Genomic DNA, 24,274 nt, shown 5'->3' with positions numbered 1-24,274 from the left:
CAAAAGAAAAATACATTTGGAGTACCATTACACAGTAGCGCATAAAGAGCTCTGTTACAGCTGCACAGGAGCAATGGTGATGTGTTACACTTTATCTAATCAGGGTCCTATTGTTGAACATGCAGTTTTGTTGCTGTTAAAACAATGCAGAGATGAGTAACTTTGTACAGGTGTTATTTTGCATCTTTGTGAGCATATTTGAGAGATAAATTTACAGAAATGAAATTATACAGTCAAAGGGTATTGCATTTTCCTTAAGATTTTTATTTTTAAGTCATCTGTATACCCAGCGTGGGGCTTGGACTTAATACCCTGAGATCGAGAGTCCCACGCTCCATGGGCTGAGCCAGCCTGGCGCCCTGCTGATCTTGATAGATAGTGCCTGGTTGCCTTCCAAAGAGGTTACACCTCCTCCAGCCATGTGTCAGATTTTCTGGCAAAATTTGGAGTCCCGATGGAATTGATTAGATCTCAAAGTTGCTTTCATCCCATACTCCTTCCCAGATATTAAAGCTAGAGTAACTTCTCCCTCAAACATTTACATTGTTAGGGGCGCCTGGGTGACTCAGTGGGTTAAGCCTCTGCCTTTGGCTCAGGTCATGATCTCAGGGTCTGGGGATCAAGGCTGCATCAGGCTCTCTGCTCAGCGGGGAGCCTGCCCCCCCCCACCGCATCCCGCCACCTCAGCCCACCGCCCTCTCTCTGCCTCCCTCTCTGCCTACTCGTAATCTCTCCCTCTCTGTCAAATAAATAGGTAAAGATCTTTAAAAAATTTTTGCGTTGTTAGATAAACTACCTTATTGGGTGTTTTCTAACGTATAACAGCCAAAAGTCAGCAACATGTACTTTTGATGTATTTTTCTTCCCATGGTAATTTTATTTTATTTGTATTTGTTCCCCGTGGTAATTTTTAGTACCAGAAATCATTAGTAAGCCCTCATTAGGAAAACTTTGGGCATCTCATCTATTACCATTTGACCCTTGAATCATTGTCTCTAGTCACACCATCAGCTCCCCAAGGTTTCTTCCAGATAGTTCCAAGATACCCTGCCTGCTGCTTCACTGGGACATGCGGCAGGGGGTCTTAGACTAGAAGCTGGCTAGTGCCTAGTTTCCTGGGCTCACAGGATCTTATCCAATCAAGCTACTGGCTCACCTTCACACAAGCCATGTCCCATGGCTTCTGTATATTCCCTTAGAGTTTGACACACGGTACAGCTCTGTGCACAGTAAGCAGGGAAGAGATGGCCGGCTGCAGAGACAGAAGGTACTTCAAAACTTCTCTATAGATTACGGATTTCTGATTCTATTTTCTTCCCCTCTTTTGGAAACTATTCTATCTCCCCACACACTCCCTAAAAGAAGAATATTATTGATCAGAACCCTTCCTGAGGAATCCAGAGAACACGCTGTGTACAACCCAAATGACTCGAGAGACATCAATATCTCTCACTAGTGGTCAGAATTAAATTTGTGTTTCCTTGGCTGTAATGGAAACTGTAGCATATGATAGCCATGTGCTTGGACAACAAGGAGGGTGACCAGAAAGTCTGAAAACAGATACTGTTACTTTATCATGTATTGAAACACGATCTCAAAAAACCATGAATATGTATTCTTTTATGTTCCCAGGTTCTCGGCAGCCCTGAAATCTAGTGCAGCTATCAGTGAGGAGAGTTTAGGCAGAGTTTGTGAGAAGCATCACTGTTGGGCACAGAGATGTTAACTAGGACTAGAAGGAGTTTGCCTCCAGTTAGGGAGCAAGAAGAGGGCTGTTAAGAGAGCGCGGGCTCAGTGGGTGAGACATTTAACTCTTGTCCTAGGGGTCGTGAGTTCAAGCTTCAAGTTGAGTATAGAGCCCACTCCAAAAAAAAAAAAAAAAATGTTATAGAAAGTGCTCAGCAAGACATTAAAGAGAGAGAGAGAGAGATTCCTAGATTGGTTAGATGTTTCTCCATATTAAGGGCACACTGCTGTCACAGTCGGCTCTGCGGACACGAGATGTGGGGGGTGGGGTGGGCCACAGCAAGCAGTTCTGCGAGTCTACTTGGGCAGCCTGCAGTTTAACCCCATCCCGACACAGTCCACTTAGTGTATCAGGTCCCTGAGGTCAAGGGCTCAGTCCCACAAAGCTGTCCCCCTCCAGCCACCCCCAGTTCAGGTGGCAGCTGCCAACTCCCAACTATCACCTGGGCTTCTGCCTGATGGCTGTAAGGGAGGGGTTCTCAGGAGCCCCTCCTTGAGTTTAATTAATTTGCCAGAGTGGCTCACAGAACTCAGGAAAACTGTTCACGTCCTGTTTCCCAGCTCATTATTATAAGAGGATATGATTAAGGATACCGTGGGAAGAGAGGTTTCGGGCAGGGGTGTGGGCAGAGGTGTGGTGCTTCTACGTCCTCCCCAGGCACACCCTCACCCCTGATCTCCACGTACCCACCCACCTGGAAGCCCCCCAAGCCCTGCACTATTGAGATTCTGAGGGAGCCCTCGTCACCTGGCGTGGCCCGTCATTAACCCATTTCCAGCTCCTCCTCCCTCTCCGGAGAATGGGAGGGGCCGAAAATTCTAGACTTCTAATCAGGTCTCCCTCTGTCTGGTGACCAGACCCCATTCAGGAGCAACCCCAGCGTTGCCTCAGAACAAAAGACACTCCTGCTACCCAGGAGATTCCAAGGGATTTAGGAGCTCTGTGTAAGAAACTGGGGTCAGAGACCAGACACCAGAGCAAAAGATCCTCCTAGCGCTCTAATCACTTAAGAAACTATGAGGGTTTTAGGAGCTCTGCCAGGAACAGGGCTGGAAGGGGCAAAGACCATTATAGATATTTTCTACCTTCTCACGTGGCCACACAGACAAAAGCCAAAAAGAGAGAACTTACGTACTGTATAAAAGTTTTAGGATAAAGTTAACCATTAGAACAAAAATACAAACTCCTCCCAAATACCAGAAGCTATGTTAGAAAATGGACATGAGGGGAGAGGAGGAAGCAAATGAAATAGATCATACAGTGAAAGACTTAAATATATAAAAATATAACATAGGGGTGCCTGGGTGGCTCAGCTGGTTACGCATCTGACTTCGGCTCAGGTCACAATCTCTTGAGGTCCTGGGATCAGCTCCGTGTCAGGCTCCTGCTCAGTATGGAGTCCGTTTGTCCCTCTGCCTCTGCCCCCACCCTGGGTCATGCTTGCTCTCCCCCTCTCTCTTTCCATATATATATATATAACAGGCAGATCAGAGGTCAAACATATTGATCACATCAATAAATTTATTAAGGAGTCTACCACGTGCCTGTTAAAGAAAATGATGTGACAAAGCAAAACCCAGCAGCGTGCCGTGCAAATGTAACACCTGAAGTGAGGAGACTCGGGCCAACGATGAATGACCCAAACAAAAATGGACCAGAGGCTTTTATTGTTGTTGTTTTTGGTTTTTATAACTGAAGCAGGGACCGCAATTGCCGTTATCCAAGAAAGGAGAATTCGGACTAAAACGTTTTACGAGGCGCCTGGGTGGCTCAGTGGGTTAAGCCACTGCCTTCGGCTCAGGTCATGATCTCAGGGTCCTGGGATCGAGTCCCACATCGGGCTCTCTGCTCAGCGGGGGGGCCTGCTTCCCTTTCTCTCTGTGATCTCTTCCCTTCCTCTCTCCTACTGTGATCTCTCTGTCAAATAAATAAATAAAGTCTTAAAAAAAAAAGTGGTCGAGGGGAAACTGCAATTTAAAAAAATAAATAAATAAAACGTTTTACGAGGTAAATGTCTACTGCAATTTGAAAAAAGAAGAGAGAATTATGTTTAATACAGAAAGAAAAAGAAGCACACCAGTAACCAGATACGGTACTAGATCTCTCAGATCTAGAACGATGAGGTGAAAATAACAAGAGCATAGAAACCCAGATAGCATAATGAACAAGATAGACTTAATGTGTATTAAACTCTGAAACTTGATAATAGAGAATATGCTTTTTCCCCCCAAATGCATTTTTTTTAAAGATTTTATTTATTTATTTGACAGATGGAGATCACAAGTAGGCAGAGAGGCAGGCAGAGAGAGGGGAGGAAGCAGGCTCCCCACTGAGCAGAGCCCGATGTGGGGCTCGAACCCAGGACCCTGGGATCATGACCTGAGCCAAAGGCAGAGGCTTTAGCCCACTGAGCCACTCAGGCACCCTCAAATGCATTGTTTAAAAGATTTTATTTATTATTTATTTGAGAGACAGACAGAGATAGTGAGAGAGCACAAGCAGGGAGGAGAGAGAGAAACAGCCCGACATGGGACTCGATCCGAGGACCCTGGGATCATGACACAAGCCAATGACAGACTCTTAACTGACTGAGCCACCCAGGGACCCCCCCAAATACATTTTTAAAGCATTCACAACACATTCGGCCTCAAAGAAAATTTCAGTAAATTCCAAGGGAAAAAAAATAATAAAACAAATAGTATTCTAGGGCCACAATGTAATATAAGTAGGTATTAAAATACAACAACAAACAAAAAAGACTCTTCTAACAGGAAATGTAAAAAAAAAAAAAATGCTGCTAAACCACTCTTGGGTCAAAGGGGAAACGCAACACAAGTTGTAGAATTTTTTTTTGAAAATAGTAATGATGGGGGCGCCTGGGTGGCTCAGTTGCTTAAGCAACTGCCTTCGGCTCAGGTCATGGTCCCAGGGTTCTGGGATCAAATCCCACCTCGGGCTCCTTGCTTAGCAGGAAGCCTGTTTTCCCCTCCTCTCCCTCTGCCTGCCTCTCTACCTCCTTGTGCTCTTTCCTTCTGTCTAATAGATAAATAAAATCTTAAAAAAAAAATAAAACAAAACTCATTCATGAAAAAAAGAAGGAAAAATAGTAATAACGAAAACCAGAATCTATGAGAAATAGTTAAAATAGCTATCAGAAATATTTATGATATCAAATACCTATATGAATTAAAGTAAAAACGAATGAATAAACATTACAACATTGACAGCAGAAGGAAGGAATAAGTAAAAAGAAAGGCAGAGATTAACGGTCTGTAAACAACCACAACAAAAAGTAACACTAAAGTCCCAGCCAGTCTGTTTGAAAAAATAAAGTTACCTTCTTAGCTAAACTACTCAGGAAAAGTGGGGAAGGACGCCTGGGTTGCTCAGTCTTTGGGCGGCTCCAGTCATGACCCTGGGGTCCTGGGATCGAGCCCCGCTCGAGGCTCCCTGCTCTGCGGGAAGCCTGCTTCTCCCTCTCGCACTCCTCCTGCTTGTGTTCCTTCTCTTGCTGTCTCTCTCTCTGTCAAATAAATAAAGAAAATCTTTAAAAAAAGTGGTGGGGGAGACAGCACAAATACATGAAATTAGAAATGAAGAGACATAGGAGAGGAAATTTTAAAAATATTCTTTGTAAGTATATTTAAAAATCTAAATTATGTGGATAATTTTGTAGAAAAATTTAACACAATTGACCCCTGTGGAGACAGAAAGTCTAAACAGACCATTTAACATAAAATTAAACTAGTTAGAGTTCCTACAAAACAAAACAGGCGCAGATAGTTTCACTAGGGGATCCTATCAAACTTTACAAAATAAAACCTTCTTAAGTCACTCTAGAGCGCAGAGAAAGAAGAAAACCTCCCAAATTCATGTCATGAAGGGAGTTACGAATTCCCAAACCTGAATTTTGGAACCATGACAAAGACTATAATAAAAAAGAACAAGGTAGGTCATTTCACTTATTAATATCAATGCAAAAATCTTTTTTAAAAAATTTATTTATTTATTGGACACAGAGAGAGCACAAGCTGGGGGAGACAGAGGGAGAGGGAGAAGCAGGCTCCTCGCTGAGCAGGAAGCCAGATACAGGACTTCATCCCAGGACTCTGGGATCATGACCTGAGCCAAAGGCAGCTGCCTAACTGTCTGAGACACCCAGGCGCCTGCAAAAATCTTTTCTAAAAATTTTTATTTATTTAAGTAATCTCTACACCTAACATGGGTCTTGAACTCACGACCTCGAGATCAAGAGTCACATACTCTTTGGGCCGAGCCCACCAGGCTCTCCCATGCAAAGATCTTTCACAAAACATTAGCAAGCAGAATACAAAAGCACATTAAAAAAAATATTCATCGGGACGCCTGGGTGGCTCAGTGGGTTAAGCAGCTGCCTTCGGCTCAGGTCATGATCCCAGCGTCCTGGGATCAAGTCCCACATCGGGCTCCTTGCTCCGCAGGGAGCCTGCTTCTCCCTCTGCCTCTGCCTGCCATTCTGTCTGCCTGTGCACGCTCTCTCCCCCCCTCTGATAAATAAATAAAATCTTAAAAATATATATATATATTCATCATGACCAAGTGGCCGATAACTCTGTGAATGCGAGAATGGACAGTCATATTAGGAAATCCGTTAAAATCTATCATGTTAATTGAGCCAAAGTGAAACAAAATGTATGATTATCTCCATGGATGCAAACTGACAGATTTTAATACATAATAACCACTAAAGGCAAAGTGAAAAGACAACTGGGAAATATTTTAAAACATTACAGACAAGGGGCACCTGGGTGGCTCAGTGGGTTAAAGCCTCTGCCTTTGGCTCAGGTCATGATCCCAGGGTCCTGGGTTCGAGCCCTGCAACGGGCTCTCTGCTCAGCGGGGAGCCTGCTTCCCCTCCCCTCTCTCTGCCTGCCTCTCTGCCTACTTGTGATCTCTGTCTGTCAAATAAATAAATAAAATCTTTAAAAAAAAATTACAGAAAAGATTACTGATAAAAACTAAAAATACATAAGAAAAAAACCCTAATAACCTTATAGAAAACTGGGCTAGAGATATCAAAGGCATATCACGGAGAAAGAGAGAAATTGCTATTAACCATATGAAAATGTACCACATGGCTCATAACTTTTCAAAAATGTGCATTAAGACGACAGAGAGACACATAGCTCAGCCTTGCGACTGGCGTGATCGCACCCTCTCCGCCGGGCTGTGAGGAAACAGACACTCCCCATACACTGAGTGCGGAAATGCAGTCGGGGCAACCTGCACCATAGATCCGGCAGTCGCTAGCTGGCACAACCAGCAATCCTGATATAAGAAGTGTTTGGGGTTCGAAGCTGACCGCCAAGAAAGAACTCTTGAGGCATCTTTGGCGCAAAACGGTGGTTTTATTAAAGCACATAGACAGGACCCGTGGGCAGAAAGAACAGCGCTGGGTCCGTGAGAGTGGCCCATTCTATATTTTCAAGATGGGAGGGGTTTAAGGAGAGCCCAAGTCTTTAAGGAATTTTGGCTGCAAGGTTTCCAGGACCTTGAGGGGGTGAGCTATTGTTGGGAAGAGGCCATTTATTACTGCTTAATAAAACACTGGTCATGAGAACCTTCAGATGTGTATCGAGGGGCATATGCTTGGAGGAGGGTTGCCAATATGTATCTTGGGGCATAGGGGAAAAGGCGGTTTCCAAAGGAATTTTTATATGTTAAAGAAGACTTACAGGATCCTAGGGAGTCTGGAGGATACTAAGCTATGATTGCCTTTTGCACTTAGCAAAGTGTTAACATCCAGGCGGCTGTGTTCTTAAAGGATGTCACTCTGCCTGTTTCAAGGACTTGGCAATGGGCTGCAAAAGTAGAAAGAAAATTTTTCTTTTGCCTTTGCTCCCACATCAGTCCCACTTCTGGGAATCTACCTCAGAGATACTCCAGCAAAAATAGGAACAGGAGTACGTGCTATTATTAAACACAGCATTATTTTAACAGCCGGCACGTCAGTAAGACTATGGTACTTCCCCACGATGGAGTATTATGCAATTGCACGGGTGCCTGGCCGGCTCAGTGCACAGAGCATGCGGCTCTTGATCTTGGGGTCTGGGGTTCAAGCCCCACCTTGGGCTTAGAGCTGATTAAAAAAAAAAAAAAAGCAATGAGTTAAAGGGCTACTATGGAATGAATGATCGCCGTTAGGTACCTCACATGACTAGAGCCAGGGGTAGGACAGATGCCTGCGAATAGTATGTTCTTGTGTTTGTCAGGCTTCCTGCTCAGCGAGAGCCTGCTTCTCCCTCCCCCTCCTCCCCCATCCTCTGTCTCTGTCTCTCTCCCAAATAAATACTTAAAATCTTTTACAAGACCAGTGCTCTAACCCCTGAGCTATAGGGCCTCGTAATACTTAAAATCTTTTAAAAAAACCCAAAAAAGTTGGAAAAATAAACAGTATGATTGGGAAGAGGGAAGAATAAGGTGGAGAGGACAGGGTTAGAAGAGAAACTTAGAATATACCTTGTTTTGGAACTATGTAAATATTTTAGAGAATCCTTTTTTTTTTTTTTTTAAGATTTTATTTATTTATTTGACAGAGAGAGATCACAAGTAGGCAGAGGCAGGCAGAGAGAGAGAGAGGAGGAAGCAGACTCCCTGCTGAGCAGAGAGCCTGATGTGGGACTCGATCCCAAGACCCTGAGATCATGACCTGAGCCAAAGGCAGTGGTTTAACCCACTGAGCCACCCAGGCGCCCAGAACTATGTAAATATTTTAAATAATTATAAATTTAAAAGTGAAAGCAATTCCTAAAATTAAAAAAAAGCCAAATGAATTCTATTATTTTCAAAACAAAGGTTTTGGTTTTTTTTTTTTTTAAGAGTTGGCCACAACACAAAACTAGATACAAGAGGTAATGAACACCGCCGCTTCCCCTCGACCTGATGGCCCATCTTTTCTTTTCTGAGACGAAGTCTCCCTCTAGCGGAGGCTGGCTGAATAACTAGTCCCCGGAACCCTGCACTTCGAAGGAAATTTTTGCTCATTGTCTCCCGCCCCCCTTCTCCTTAAATTCCGTGAGTACTAGAGTCACCAGCGGGAAAAAGGTGTAGACGATTCTGCGCAACGGGAGAGCAAAGAGTCAGGGACAGAGTCATTTTAATTTTTTTATTTTAAAGATTTTATTTATTTAACAGAGATCACAAGTAGGCAGAGAAGCAGGCTCCCCACTGAGCAGAGAGCCCTATGCGGGGCTGGATCCCAGGACCCTGAGATCATGACTTGAGCAGAAGGCGGAGGCTTCACCCACTGAGCCCCCCCCCCCCCCGCGCCCCCAGATTCAAGTTTTAGAAGGAAGTTGGGAGGATGAGGAACAGGAGGGACTGAGAGCCTTGAAGACTTGGGGGAGGAACTTGAGCTTCCTGTGGGTGGAGGATTCCCACCGCCCAGGGCCAGAGAGAGGTGACTAACATGCTGATGTCACTGTGTGCCCATAAGGCATTGCCTTCGGGGGGGGGGGGGGACCCTGATGAAGGGGACAAGGGCCAGAGCACAGGGGTTCTCCGGAATCAGCTAAGGTGTGATGGGGATGACTTCCAGGCATCCCTCCCATCCCTCGGGACTCTTCCGGAGCCTCGCTGACGTTGGGGTCAGATGTGTGAAAGCTCAGTCTTCCCCGAGACCAGTCCGGGGAAAAGCCCTGGCACGGTGTCTTCCATGCCTGGTAGGGAGGGCCTCAGCCTGGCCCACTCTGGAAGTGGCCTCTGGGGGGAACAATGGGAGGATCCTTGTGTTCTGGCCACTGTAGGTCTCATCTGACCTTAGCTACTGGAAGCGACTCGGTGGAAAACTCCGTGGGCAGGGAAACCTTCCAAGTGGAGAGTCTGCTCACAGCTGGTCCAGCTCTAAGAGTGAATCCACGCTTCTCCGCTGCGTCCCTCTGTGGTCTCCCCCTCGGTCAGCAATATCTGGGAGCTGCTGATTCCGTGGGTGTCTCCAATCCCCTTTACCGTTTTCAGTAAGAATCAAAAAGAAATGAACACTAAATACAGGCTATCCTAAGTTCATTTACTGGTCCTATGAAGTCTTCCTCCCGAATTCCCTCTTTGTCTTGCTCTTGTGCCCAGCGAGCTGGAGAATGTGGTCCAGGAAACTGCGCACTGGAACTCCCGCGCCTTTACCTTACTTTGTCCTGCCTTCATTTCTTCTCTTTAAAAGGTGAATTTCCAGACACACTGAAATTCTGTAGGGAAAACACTGGGCTAACCCAGTGTGGTAACCCTTCGTGCGTGTGGACTGCAACACAGTTCTCGAGGAATCCATCAACGAGGAAGACAGCTGATGGGCAAAGCATGTCTCTTTCCCCAAACACATTGCTGAAGGGCAGGCCCCAGATCACAACGCTTTTCAGACCCTAGTTTTTAATGTAACAGAATTATGAACCTTATACACTGTAATGTTCAGCCTTAAAAAGGCAGGAAATTCGGGCGAATGCCGCAACGTGGATAACCATGAGGGCTCGATGCTCAGAGAAGTAAGCCAGACACAGAAAGACAAGTCGCGAATGACCCCATTTCTATGAGGACTTAGTAAAAATCTTGGAGACAGGAAGTAGAATGGGGGTGGCGGTGGTGGGCCAAGCTGGCTCAGTCCCTTAAGTGCGCGACTCTTGATTTCTGCTCAGGTCATGCTCTCAGGGTCATGAGATCAAACCCTGTGTGGGGCTTGTGTTGGGCGCCCAGCCTGCTTAGGATTCTCACCCCCTCTGCCTGCCCCCTTCTCTGCGGTGGTTGCCCCGCAGTATGGAAGTACTTAATACTGTTGAACTGTGAACTTAAAAAGGGTTCAGATGATGTTTTCTGTTATGTGTATTTTGCCACAATAAAAACTTGAAGAAAAACAAGGAGCGTGCACTTCGCCGAGGACTGCCAAGGAGTAGGAGGAAGCCATCCGGGTGACCGGTGACCGATGCTGGCAGAAGTGGGGAGTAGCCCGGTGCAGGTGGCCGATGCTGGCAGGAACACTCTCGCCTCCGCTTCCCGGCCCTGCAGGAGCTTCTGTCCAGAGCCACCGCACGCAGACACCCCGAGGTCATCCTTCGGGCCTTGCACCACTTCTGACTTTTACTCTTTCCTTTTCCTTTTGTCAGGAACCAGGCACAGCGTCAGTAATTCCCTAAAAAGTCTGGATCAGACGACTGCCATCAGTGCCATCATCATTTTTCGAGCCATTAAAATACGCCAATGTTTTAACTTATTTTCCCAACAACCCCGTGTAAAACTGAGGGCTGGGGACAGAGAAATGTCCAGCTTTAGCCCAGAAGGCTGATGAATGGCCTGTGGGGTTCTCATAAGAATCAAATAGGAGCTGGGTGCTAAGTCCTTAAGTTTTTTTTTTTTTTTTTTTGAGAGAGAGAGTGAATGAGAGAGCGAGCCCGGCAGCACAAGCAGCAGGGAGCGCCAGGCAGAGGGAGAGGGAGACCCAGGCTCCCCACTGGGCAGGGAGCCTGACCTGGGGCTCCATCCCCAGACTCTAGGATCATGATCTGAGCCAGTTGACTGAGCCCCCAGGTGCCCCTGGGTGCTAAATTCTTACAGGGTCTCACGACCGCCTGCCTGTACATCTCACCCACAGTCACTACGGAGCGAAATGATAAGCACCAGAGAAATCTTGCGAAAGCGGTTTTACCAGCAGACCTTCGAAGAAACACTCCTGATGGAACATCTCCTGCTCATCTCCTCCCCCATGAGCAGAAAGCTTGTCACCAACAGCTCAACTCAGCCAAACCTCAGCCCTTTCTGCCCCAGGGGTCCTGTCCCGGAGGGCTACTTCAATAAGTTGCAACCCTAAAACATTTTTGTGCTTGATGATTTCGCAACAGAATGAGAATAGCATTAGTACATTTACATAAGAGAAAAGGGAAGCACAGGAAGGTGAAACTGTCTACAGCAGCAGAGCTGGGAAGTTGCAAAACCAGCTGTCACATGGGCCCCAACCAGCCTGTTTCGAAGGTCCAGACTCCGAAATCGAAAGTCTCCTGCCCTCGTTTCATCTGATTGGCTTAATGAGGCGAAAGGGACTTCTTTCCTGTGGGAATTCTCCAATGTTGATTTCCTGATGAGCACGAAGACTCGCAGAGTGCCAGAGGGAGAGGACAGGCAGTCCCTCTTCTGCTTACTCGACCTACTGGACTTATTTTTCATGAAGCGTCTCAAGGAACTTTCTCAGCTGAAATGTAATATGCAATGTTGCTTTTGTCTTTTTCAACTACTTTTTTTTTTTTTTTTTTTTTAAGATTTTATTTATTTATTTGACAGAGAGAGATCACAAGTAGGCAGAGAGGCAGGCAGAGAGAGAGAGAGGAGGAAGCAGGCTCCCCGCCGAGCAGAGAGCCCGATGCGGGACTCGATCCCAGGACCCCGAGATCATGACCCGAGCCGAAGGCAGCGGCTCAACCCACTGAGCCACCCAGGCGCCCCCTTTTTCAACTACTTTAAAAGAGTATATGAATTGTTTCCTCTCATTTAGAAAAATTTTAAGAAATGAGATAGTGAGAAATTTAGTAATGTGTCCAAGGCCGTAACCAAAGAATTTTGGAGCTGAAATTAGAATCTAGGTCCTCTAGCCATAATTTCAGAGGTCTTTTTTTTTTTTTTTTTTTTTTTTTTTTTAATTACAGAAGGAGTATCTTCTCACTCTAGTAAATCAAACGGAGATGTGCACAGAAAGCCACATGGAGGGTACTTGGGTGACTCAGTCAGTTGGGCATCCGACTCTCGATTTCAGCTCTGGTCGTGCACGATCTTGGGGTCCTGAGACTGAGCTCTGTGTTGGGCTCTGTGCTGAGCGTGAAGCCTGCTTAAGATTCTCTCTTTACCTCTCCCTCTGCTCCTCCCCATCCCCCACTCATGTGTGCATGTGCTCTTGCTCTCTCTAACAATAATAAATTTTTAAAAAGAAAAAAGGCCATACACAGCATTCCGATCTCATTTTCCTTGGGTGAAAAAACCTGTTCTAGTTTGAATAGATTTGGCTGCAAGTGACAGCAAAGCCAAAATAAGAGTGGCTTAAAATATACAGAAGTCGATTTGCCCCTATGTAAAAACCAAGAAGTGCGGGGTCCAGGCTTGCTCAGGGTCTGGGGCACCTTCCAGCTCACTGTCATCCACCTCAAGGGCAGGATCTTCAAGGACTTGAGGATCTAATCTTCAAGTCCAAGATGGCCGTAGTTCCAAAGGGTGCAGAGCAGCTATTTTGAGGGAACGATCTCTAAAACTGTCACACACAGACATTTCCACTTATATCTCATTGTGTCACATGGCCATGCAGAGTTGCAGATATAACAGACCAGAAATACAGTTTTTTATTCTGAAAGGCTACATGTCCAACTAGAAATTATATTCATGTAGGAGTCGCAGGGGGTGAACTATGTTAGGGAACTGTTTCTGGTACCAAATAATCTCTCTCTCTCTCTCTTTTTTTTTCCCCTTTAAGTTGATGTATAACATGCCATTCGTTTTCAGAAGGACAAAATAATGATTCAGTATTTGTATGCTGTGAAATGATCACCACAATGTCTAGTTGACATCGATTTTTTTTTTCTTATAAGGACTTTTAAGATCTGCTCTCTCGGGAACTTTCTTTTTTTTTTTTTTTTTCCCTCGGGAACTTTCAAATGTACAATACGGTGTTACTAACTCTAGTCACCTTCCTGGACCATATCCCTAGAACTTACTTTACAGTGGAAAGTGTAACAGTACAGTGCAATGAACATGAAGGTGTTAACGTGTTTTTGTCTTCTCTGGATAAATACCCAGAAGGGAATTGCTGGACAATACTTTAGTTCTATTTTTTTTTTTAAAGATATTATGTATTTATTTGAGGGAGAGAGAGATCACAAGTGTGGGGGAGGAGCAGGCAGAGGGGGAGGAACAAGCAGCCTCCCCTCTGAGCAGGGAGCCCAGAGGCAGGGCTCAACCCCAGGACCCTGGGATCATGATGACTTGAGCTAAAGTCAGATGCTTCCCCAAGCGCGCCACCTAGGCGCCCTTGTAGTTCTGTTTTTACTTTTTTTGAGGAAACTTCATACTGTTTTCCACTGTGGCTGCTCCAGTTTACGTTCCCTCCAGCAGTGCACACGCAGGAGGGTCCCCTTGTTCTCCACATGCTCCCCAGCACTTGTTATCTTGTCTTCTTGATGATGGCCTTTCTACCAGCTGCAAAGTGTTACCTCGCTGTGGCTTCGATGTGCATTTCTCTGATGATGAGTGATGCCGGGCATCTTTTCATGGACCCGATGGCCATTGTATATCTTCTTTGGGAAGAATGTCTACTCTCAGATCCTCTGCCCATTCTTCACTTAGAATGTTTGTGTTTTCTGCTGTTGAGTTGTATGAGTTCTTTATATATTTTGAATATTAATTAACCTTCTGTCAGATACATGATTTGCAAATATTTTCTCCCATTTGCTAGGTTGCCTTTTCATTTTGTTGATGATTTCCTTTGATCTGTAGAAGCTTTAGTCTGCTGTATTCCCCCTTGTTTTTCTTTTTTCCTTTCCTTTTTTTTTTTTTTTTTTCTTGCCTTTGCTTTTGGAACCAGATCCAAAAAGTTATCACCAGGATTGATGTTAAGGAATTTACCATTTATGTTCTCTTCTGGGAGTTTTACAGTCCCAGGTTGGCACTAAATAATTGTAAGCCCTTGTTACTTATCCTTCTGGATTGTTATGTCTTATTGTACTATGCACATTACTCTGCAACTTGCCTTTTTCATTTAATGTATCTATGAGAGATCAGAGTCCTTGGTTGAAAGAAACACAGACTAACTCCAGCCAATTCAGCAGAAAAGTAGCTCATGAAAAGATGGGGAGAAATAGAAAATTTGACTGCCAAATTTAAGAACTATTTCTTCTTGTTTTGCATAGTAGTGGTGATTGTTCTCCAAAGAGACCACATCTGCATGTCCCATCCCAAAATCTCTTTTGCAATGTGCCCCGGGCATCTGCCCTTCAAGAGGGAGAGTCTTTTTCCTCTCCCTTTGAATTAGAGTTGGCCCTGTGACCTGTTTCGACCTATAGAATGGGATTGAAGCACTAATATGTAGTTTCTGGGGTACACACCTGAATAGATCTGTGGCTTCTGTCTGCCTTGGTTGGAACGTTTCTTCTTGGAAGTCAGTTGTCTGTAAGAAGTCCAGTCACCTTGCCAGAGACAGAGACTATCAAGGAGAAAGGCCTAAAGCCATCTTGATTGTTCCTGCTCAAGCCAGACTCCCATCAGAACAGCCCAGCTGAGCCCCAGCCAATCAAAAGAACCTTGGGAAATAGTAAATGATTTTAAGTCACTCAACTTTGAAGTGGTTATATAGAAACTGATAACCAAAACTCAGTGTTTTGGGGTTAACTCAGTCTCTCTTGGTAAATGTTTGGTCTCCTGTTATCCCTCCTAATTATTCATGAAGATTGTACCATGATATTCCACACTGCCTTTCTTTTTTTCCCTCCAAAAGAGTTTATTTATTCATTTGAGAGAGAGCACAAGCAGGGGGAGCAAGAGAGGGAGAAGCCACTCCCTGCTGAGGCTCAATTCCAGGACCTAGGGTCCAGGTGGGGCTCAGTTCCAGGACCTGGGGTCACGGTCTGAGACGGAGGCAGACACCTGACTGAGCCCCCCAGGCGCCCCACCACTGCTCTTCTTAAATGTGATGCTGACACTCCTCCCATTGAAGGGTAGTGTCTATACTCTCTCCTCTTGACTTGGAGGGGTGGGCTTCTAAGATGGAAGTGATACGAAGTAAAAAAAAAAAAAAAAAAAAAAGATGGTCTCCTCTGTTCGATGCTCTTGGGATGCTCTCTCTTGGAATCCAGCCACCTGGTGTGAGAAAACCGACTTTATGGCAAGGCCACGTGGAACCTGGTTAAGCCAGCATAACCTCCAAGCACATGGTGTGACTCCAGGGAATGCCAGCACCAGCCTGTTAAGTCACCTCTAGGTCTGTCTTCCAGCAGAAGTCCCAGACATTTTGGAACAGAAACTGTCCCCAATCTACTCCTTCCCAGTTCTTGCCCCTGGAGCAGTTTGTTACGCAGCAGTACTCAGAACACTCCCTCTGGCGGCAGTGAACATGAACTATCATGGCAACAGAGAAAAGGAGGCAACCTCAGAGCCCTGGGCTGGCTTCTGGGACCTCCCTGCTCTCCGCTATGTTGGCCTTGTTCCTGCGGACCTTTTGCTGAGTTGAGCTGCTCTGCTGGGCCTTCTGGAGTCTGGTCCTGACATTAACTAGCTCACCCATTTTCCTCGCAAAGGGCTTGCCTGATAGGCTGCTCTGTCCCATTCCCTTGTTTACAAAAGACATTTGTTCTTGTCTAGGTGTCCTCCTTGGAAGGAGATGGGAGTTCAGTCTCTTCAGAATCCATTCTTCTCTTCATCTCCCCCAAACTCCCACTGCACCCGGATTAGCTGGAGAGCTGGGTGTTCTTCCTTCCAACTCCCAGGGTTTTTTAATCCATTTCCTCGGGAGCAAGAGGATCTGATTCCTCGGGCACTGGCCCCACTGCAAGGCTTCACGGGAATATTTGGGCATGTCTTGCAGGGGGTGTAGGGAGTTGCAGAACAAGCACTGCTGGTTCCGTGCTGCCTCACTGCGCTGTCCTAAGGGCACAGGGGAGAAGAATGGGGCACAAGTCAGCTGGGGGGATGACAGCTGGAAGGACTGTCACCCCAACAACTCCTCAGTCCAGTATTTATTAGATACAAGATAGCAACAAAGGAGAAGAAAAGGTGATACAATAGCCATTTATGTCTAGCAGGTAAACAAGAAGGAATGTGAGTCAAACGCTGGTCACAAGTCTTGCAGGTAAAAGGTAAAGAAGAGGAGTGACGTGCGTCTGGTCCAGGAGCGTGGATTTGCAGGTGTACAAGCACACTTAAAGGGACTACCTTAGCAGGAGGCTTTCTCGGAGGTGGGGGAGACAAAGAAGAGGGGAAGCTGGGCGGCATTCCACCCTGAGCAGGCCTGAGCAGGCCAGGCGTTCCCAGCCATTCAGCTTCAAGGATGTGAATCATCCCCTCCGCTAGAGGCCTGCTGCTAGTACGTTTTTCTCAAGGTCACCTTAAGCATGCTTGTGTGACCAGAACAACTCATCAGTTCAGGTTGTATTTTGAGCAGTGTGTCATTCTGAAGGACGGTTATACCTCACCCCGTGGTCAAAGGGGGCAGTCCATCTCTTCCATCCTAGGGTAGGGGGCCACATTCCCTTGTCTGACATGGAGCTCACAGCTGCCCTCTCCAGGGACTCCGGGCCCAAGTGCCTCATTCATTGCGCTGATCTGTCCTGACGCCCCAATTTAAAAAGCGATTTGTGGACATCACTATGAATGACCTGGGTTTGGGTCGTGCCCCATCGCTAGACTGGCACCTCCCATCTGTTGGATTTTGATGGTGATTATCTCCTAAGACTGTTAAAACGATTAACTGGCATTGTGAATCGCTTAGTCTCATACAGGGCAAATGGAAAACAAAAATTAGTTATGATTAAAAAACGTGTATTAGCAAAGTCAAGACTGCACGCTGGAGAACTGCTGCACTCTCCTAAACCAGAACCTTCCGTCGGAACATCCATAGGATCCGTTTACACAGCACAGCTAGATTCGGGATCGGGGTTTAGGGCGCAGACGCAGCAACCCCCGGGCGCCCCCGGCGGAACACGGCCACGCCTGAGCGCCGGGTGACCAGGCCCGGGGACCCCTACTCCGCTGGGGGCGGGCCCGCTCTTGCGCCTGGGCCCGAGCCACCGACGCCGGGGAGACGCTGCGGGGCGGCGGACTGGGACCTGCCCCTTCGCGTCCCAGCCGCGACCCCCGGCTCGGCCCTGTTCCCTCCCGCGGCGCGTTGCCCGCCTGGCGTCATCCTGCCCTCGCTGCCGGGAACCGACACCAGCTCGTCCGCACTTTCCGGTCTTGACTCAGCCTCACTGACGGGAAGCCGACCGACCGCCGGGGCGGCGACCCGAGCGGGGGGCGGGGGTGTCCGCGGGCGGCAGGCGGGCGGGGCACGGGCGTGACTGGGGGAGGGGCGGGGCGTCGGCCCGCGGGAGGCGGGGCCGGATGTGACCGGGGGCGGGGGAGCCGGGACTTCCGCCGACGGGAGGCGGGGTCGGACGTGACTGAGGGCAAGGGAGCGGGGACTTCCGCCGGCGGGAGGCGGGGCCGGACGTGACTTAGCGCAAGGGGCGGGGACTTCCGCCGACAGGAGGCGGGGCCAGGCGTGACAAGGGGCGGGGTACGGGGACGTCCGGGGGCGGAGACATCCCCGACTGCTCCGGGCTCAGCGTCGCTGCGGGTCTGGGTTTTCCCGGATGTTGGGTGAGCTGGGGAGGTTGCAGCGTCGATGTTCCCGGGACGGCTCTTCCGTGGCCCCGGGTGTGACTCGTGCGCGAAAGGGGTCAGGGATCAGACGTCACTCGGACGGCCCCGGGAGTAGGAAGGCGAAATCACCGAGTGACGAACTAATTTGGGGGAAGTGAGCGTTGGTCTTTGTAATGAAAATTTACGCGTAATCTGCGCTGCTCATTTCCCGGGATGCCTCCTGTCTTGATCCCACTTGAAGTTTGTGTCGCGCTGAACTTTGATCTATTTTATTTTAAAAACATTTGACATTTTGGGGTAGATAATATGTGAACGTAATAAAAACAACTCAACCGTTAACGTGTATGCGAGGAAAAGTAAGTCTCCTTCCTGGCTCTGCCCTCGGTTCCCATTCTAGAAGCAACCACGGCTACGTTTCTTGTAGGGGCTTCTTGGACAACTTACACACGTGGCTATTTATATGTGCATATGCTATGGTTTGAAGTAGGGTTCCGGAGCCAAGGGCCAAGAAAGAATTTTTGAGAGTTTCCTGCAAAAATGTGGTTGTGTTATAGCTCAGGGGCAGGACTCTTGGGCAGAGAGAGCTAGCCTGGGATTGTGAGGAGCAATGGATTTTATATTTTGGAGTTAGGGGAAGGTGAAGACAAAGGGAAGTCTCCAAAAGGATTTTACTTTTTTTTTTTTTTTTTTAAGATTTTATTCATTTATTTGACAGAGACAGTGAGAGAGGGAACACAAGCAGGGGAGTGGGAGAGGGCACAGGCTTTCTACCCAGCTGGGGAGCCAGGATTAGGGGCTCAATAGGCTGAGCCACCCAGGCGCCCCTCAAAAGGATATTGTATATGTTAAAGAAAATTCAGGATCCTGGAGGCCTGGCTGTTGTGAAGCTAAGATGGTTTTCTCTCTAGCAAGGCATTAACATTAAGTTTGGGAGTTCCTGCAGGAGGGTTACCTTCTGCTGGTCTCAAGTATTTGTCAGTGTTACAAGGAAATGTAATTTTATCTACTTTTTTTTTTTTTTGCCTTTGTTCTCCACATCACATACACGTATTTTCTCCATTTTTCCTCACCCAAACACCACACATTCTACACACGCTCTGCCCCCGTGTCTTTTTCAATTAACGTAACTTAGAGCCCCTGAGTGAGTCCAAATGTGAGGCACAGTGCAGGATTCTACGGCTGGGCTTTAAGGTACTTCCAGCTTTTGGACCATTTACACAGACAGCCCAATCGTGGGAATTACAGATGCATTTCTGGCCTTTGCCATGCACTGGCTGTTTCCAAACAAAGGGGGAAGTTTGTGCAGTCTTCTAACTGCTGCGGGCAAGATGCTGATGCCCAAGACCCCTCGCTCAGCCTGATGGAGCGCTTTTCCCCAGCAGCATGTGAGGCCGTTGCCTGCAGTACCGAAACTGGAGAATGACTGGGCTGGGTAGTGCAGTCTGTCTGAAAGCTAAGGCTGCTGTCGCATCTGTTGGAAATCCCTGGCCGCCCCCCAACCCGCAAATAGGTAGCAGTGGTGCATGTTGTCAGGTGACCTGAGAAGTTAGCCCCTCCCCCCACCCTCAGCCCTGAGGCCTCCAGCCCGCCCGACCTGAAGGAAATACCAAAGATTCTTGGTCTTGTCACAAAAACGAATTCGAGGACAGACACGCGGCACAGGAGATGGGTAACACAAGTAGGAGAGTTTATTAAAGCGAAAAGTGCATTCTTGAGAAGGGAGAGTGGTCAAGTTCAGGAGAGAGACCTGCATTCCCTGTGGGTTGGGTTTCTATCTTTTCTTGACCTTGTTAACTAGGGGATGGAATATTTATCACTTGGGGTGGGAATCAGGGTTTTGCCCTTTTTCTTCCTTACTTGGTCACGGGTTTCCAGTCCCAGCACCCGCCGTCTTGGGCCCATGTGGTTTGATCCTGCTTCCGTGGAGGGCTGCCGGGACAGGCCTCTGACCTTCCCATTCACGGCCGAGGCTTCCTCATTGCTGGCCTCCGGGTCTGCTTTTAGAACCGAACTATGTACGCTCAGGTGCAGACTACTCCTTCCAGGCCCCAAACACCTGTGACCCAGCCATTTTCTTATTTCTTAGGCAAGTCTCACTGTTTCTAGCCTGAAACACTTCTGAAGGCTCATCATACTTTCCCTGGACCCGGGGTGACAGCGGCCTGGGTCCTGCTTGACAGCAGAGAAGGGAGCAGGGGGAGGAGACCACCGTGCTTCCTGCAGTTTACAGCTTAAGCCATGGACTCGTGTGTTCCTGGAAACGAAGTCCGTTTCCCGTCCCTGAATTTCCCATTTGTGTCCCACCAAAGATCAGACTTCGGAAGGTCCTGGCCAGTCTGGGTGGTACAGGCCTGCCACTATGAATTCTGTGTACCCTCCATAAAGCCCCGAAATCCGAGCAACAGGGAAGGACTTTTCTCAAGGTCCGCGGAGCTCAGAGGAATTTGCCCGCCCTTCTCTAACCCAGCCAGCCCAGCTCCCGGCACCCACTCAGAAAGGAGCTGGGGGGGGTAATGGGTAACCAAGGAGTGCAGGAGTAGTTTGTAGGGAACCAGGGTGAGCGAGAGCCATCAGTCACTTCGGGCTCCAGACAGAGCCAGCAGCAGGGTCACCGGAGGAACCGCAGTTACTCCTGCTCCACTGCTGCTTGGCTGTAGTTTCTCAGACGCATTCTCTGCCCTGATGTGCAACGTAGGGAAATGCGTTTCCCACGTTCCCAACTCTCAGCAAAGCCAAGGCCAGAATGTCTTACTCTGTCTTACAAGGCACTCTACTGCCCTCTAGCGCCCGCTGATCCAGCTACAGGGGTCTTTTTTGCTATTTCTGGAACACAGCCGGCCTCGGGACCTTTGCACTTGTTGCCTCCCCTCCCCCGCCCCAGCCAGGAAGCTGGGTGCCCAGCTACCCACAGGGCTAATTTCCTCACTTCTTTCAGGTTGTAACTCAAAAAGTCACTTTCTCAGGGGCCTTTCCTCAGCCACGCTATCTGAAACTTCTGAAACGCTTCCCCCCCACACTCCATCCCCCCAACACGCACAAATGAACACTGCCAGACATTTCATATTCTGCTGCTCTCTATTTCCCCTTAGTACTCATCATCACTGAATATACTATATATTTTTATCTTGGGATGTCTGTCTCACCCACTAGAATGTAAACTCCATGCGGGCAGGGAAAGAATTTGTTTTTGTCTCTCTTTTTGTCATGACCCAATCCCCAGAGGTCAGAACAGTACCTGGCACTTAGGCTCTCTATAAATATGTGTTTAATAGAGAATGTACAATGGCATTGCTTGTCACAGCAGGGAGAGCATCACAGTCTGATATCCATCACGGGGGAAGGGAAAGTGAAGTGGGCAGATGCTCACTATATAATTATTTACAGCAGTTAGAAACAGAGGACTAAATGTGCAGACAAGAACATGGAGACCATGAAGTCACAGTGCCAAGTGCAAAAATTACACACACAACAGCTGCACATTTTACAAGAATACATACCATCCAAGGTATATATCAAACACATTAGCGGGGGTGGGAGTAGGAAATAGGGATAAAAGAAAAGACATTAGACCCCCCCAAAATAGTTTTGTACTCATCCAGGTGGACAGAGGACAGTGAATTGAGATGAACACTGTACCCAAGATCCACGTAAAAATTATTTAATGCTGTGAATATATATTTTTGTTCTACACAAACCCCCCCCCTTTTTTTTTAGATTTCTTAGAATTAAAAAAAAAAATTTTTTTTTTAGGGGCGCCTGGGTGGCTCAGTCGTTAAGCATCTGCCTTGGCTCAGGTCATGATCACAGGGTTCTGGGATTTAGCCCCACATTGGGCTCCCTACTGGTCAGGAAACCTGCTTTTCCTTCTCCCACTTCCCCTGCTTCTGTTTCCTCTCTCTCGCTGTGTCTCTCTCTGTCAAATAAATTAATAAAATCCTTAAACAAATTTATTTAATAATCTCTACTCCCAATGTAGGGATCAAACCCACAACCTCAAGAGCAAGAGTCACATACTCTGCCAACAGAGACCAACGGAGCCAGCCAGGTGCCCCTCGTACAAACTTTTTTTTTTTTTTTTTTAAAGATTTTATGTATTTGACAGAGATCAGAAGCAGGCAGAGAGGCAGGCTGAGAGAGAGGGAAGCAGGCTCCCCGCCGAGCAGAGAGCCTGATGCAGGGCTTGATTCCAGGAACCTGGGACCATGACCTGAGCCGAAAGCAGAGGACTCAACCCACTGAGCCACCCAGGTGCCCCTCATACAAACTTTTTAATGAAAAAAAAAAAACTTTAAAATATATATTTATATGAGTATCCAGGACAAGCTTCACATATATGTTTATTTTTTCTAAGAAAAGCTACAACAGTTTTTAACAGCTATGTTAAGGCAAACTTGACATGCAGGTGTAAGTATTTAAAATGTACAACTTGTTAAGTTGTAACTTTAAAATGTAACCATTTTAAACTCCCGGGCTGACTTGCCTATTAGGCACCATAGTCAGACATCTATGAAAATGCTTTAATTTATTGTAAATTTAAAAATGCTTAAATTTTTTTTAAAGATTTTATTTATTTATTTGACACGGAGAGAGATCACAAGTAGGCAGAGAGTCAGGCAAAGAGAGAGGGGGGAAGCAGGCTCCCTGCTGAGCAGAGAACCCGCCAGCGACATGGAGCTCCATCCCAGAACCCTGAGACCATGACCTGAGCCAAAGGCAGAGGCTTAACCCACTGAGCCACCCAGGTGCCCCCAAAATGCTTTAATTCTTAAAAAATTCTTTTAAATTCAAAGGAAATGAATTTTTATATTAAGATATTTTCACTTATTGATATTCATCCTTATACCAACACATTTGTAAAATATTTTTATACTGATGTATTTTTAAAGGCTTTTAATATTTAAAAAATATGTTCTTATGAAGGAAGTGGCCCAAGAAGGTCAAAGTGCCTATGGGCAATAAAAGTCATAACAGAGCTGGCCACAGCTAAAATACTGTACATATTCACCCCCACTCCCCTCCCATAAAATTTCTTGGGGCCCCTTTTTAATTCTTATCCCCTGCCACTGCCAAAGCAACTATGATCTGCTTCTATCATTATAGTTTTCATTTTCCAGAATTTTACAATCTTCTTTTTAAAGATTTTATTCTTTATTTGAGAGAGAGACAGAGAAAGAGCAGGAGAGGAGCAGAGGGAGAAGGACAAGCAGACTCGGTGAGCACAGACCTGGACTCCTGGGTTTGATCCTAGGATCCTGCGATCACCACCAAGCCAAAACCAAGAGGCCCTTAACTGACTGAGCCATTCTGGGGCCGCCATTTTCTAGAATTTTATATAAATGGAATTTATATAGTACTCTTTTGGTCGGGCTTTCCACCAGCATCATTATTTGGAGATCCATGTGGTTTATCAATAGTTCATTCCCTTTCTGGGGCGTGTCGAGGAGAGTTCTGTTGCATGGGGATACAACCATTTACCTTCACCTGTTAATTGGCCTTTGGGTTGTTTCTAGTTTCTGGCTATTACACATAAAGCTGCTATGAGCCTTCGGGTACAAGTCTTCACACCTGCATTCGCTTTTTTTTTTTTTTTTTTTTTTAAACCTAAATCCCAAGGATTAGAATGGCAGAATCACAGTGTAGTAGTTGAACTTTTAAAGAAACTGCAAAGTGGATTTTGGATCCACAGCCCGAGGGCCCGCGTGCATCCGTTCCTCCCGCTGTTGACCGCCCAACAAGGCTCTCAGAATAACCTCGTGGTAGCTCCTGGTTTTTAATTTGCGTTGCTCTAATAAATAACGTTGAACACCTTTCCTTGCGATCATCTGTTCATCTGTCTTCTTTGGTGACGTGTCTGTTCAAATGTTTTGCCTATTTTTGGTGAGGGAGGGGTTGGATTGTGAGAATAACTTTTTAATTAGAGGGAAACATACCGTTTCCACCGATTGAGAACCGAGGACCGGGGGAGTCCTCGTGGGGAGAGACCGAGAAGAGGGAGGGAGGAAGGAGATCACGTTAGACGCGGCCGGGTGGTGGCAGCCGAAACGGAGAAACCAGGAAAGGCGGGTTTGGTGGGGACCCGCTCCTCGGTCTCCTCGGTCCTGCGGGCCATCCGGCCCCCGCACCGGCTGGGCCCCCGCACCGGCTGGGCCCCCGCACCGGCTGGGCCCCCGCACCGGCTGG

This window comes from Mustela nigripes, chromosome 10 (assembly GCF_022355385.1).
Source record: "Mustela nigripes isolate SB6536 chromosome 10, MUSNIG.SB6536, whole genome shotgun sequence".
Taxonomy (NCBI): domain Eukaryota; kingdom Metazoa; phylum Chordata; class Mammalia; order Carnivora; family Mustelidae; genus Mustela; species Mustela nigripes.
The sequence above is the reverse complement of the archived record's forward strand: the minus strand, read 5'-3'. Positions refer to the sequence as shown.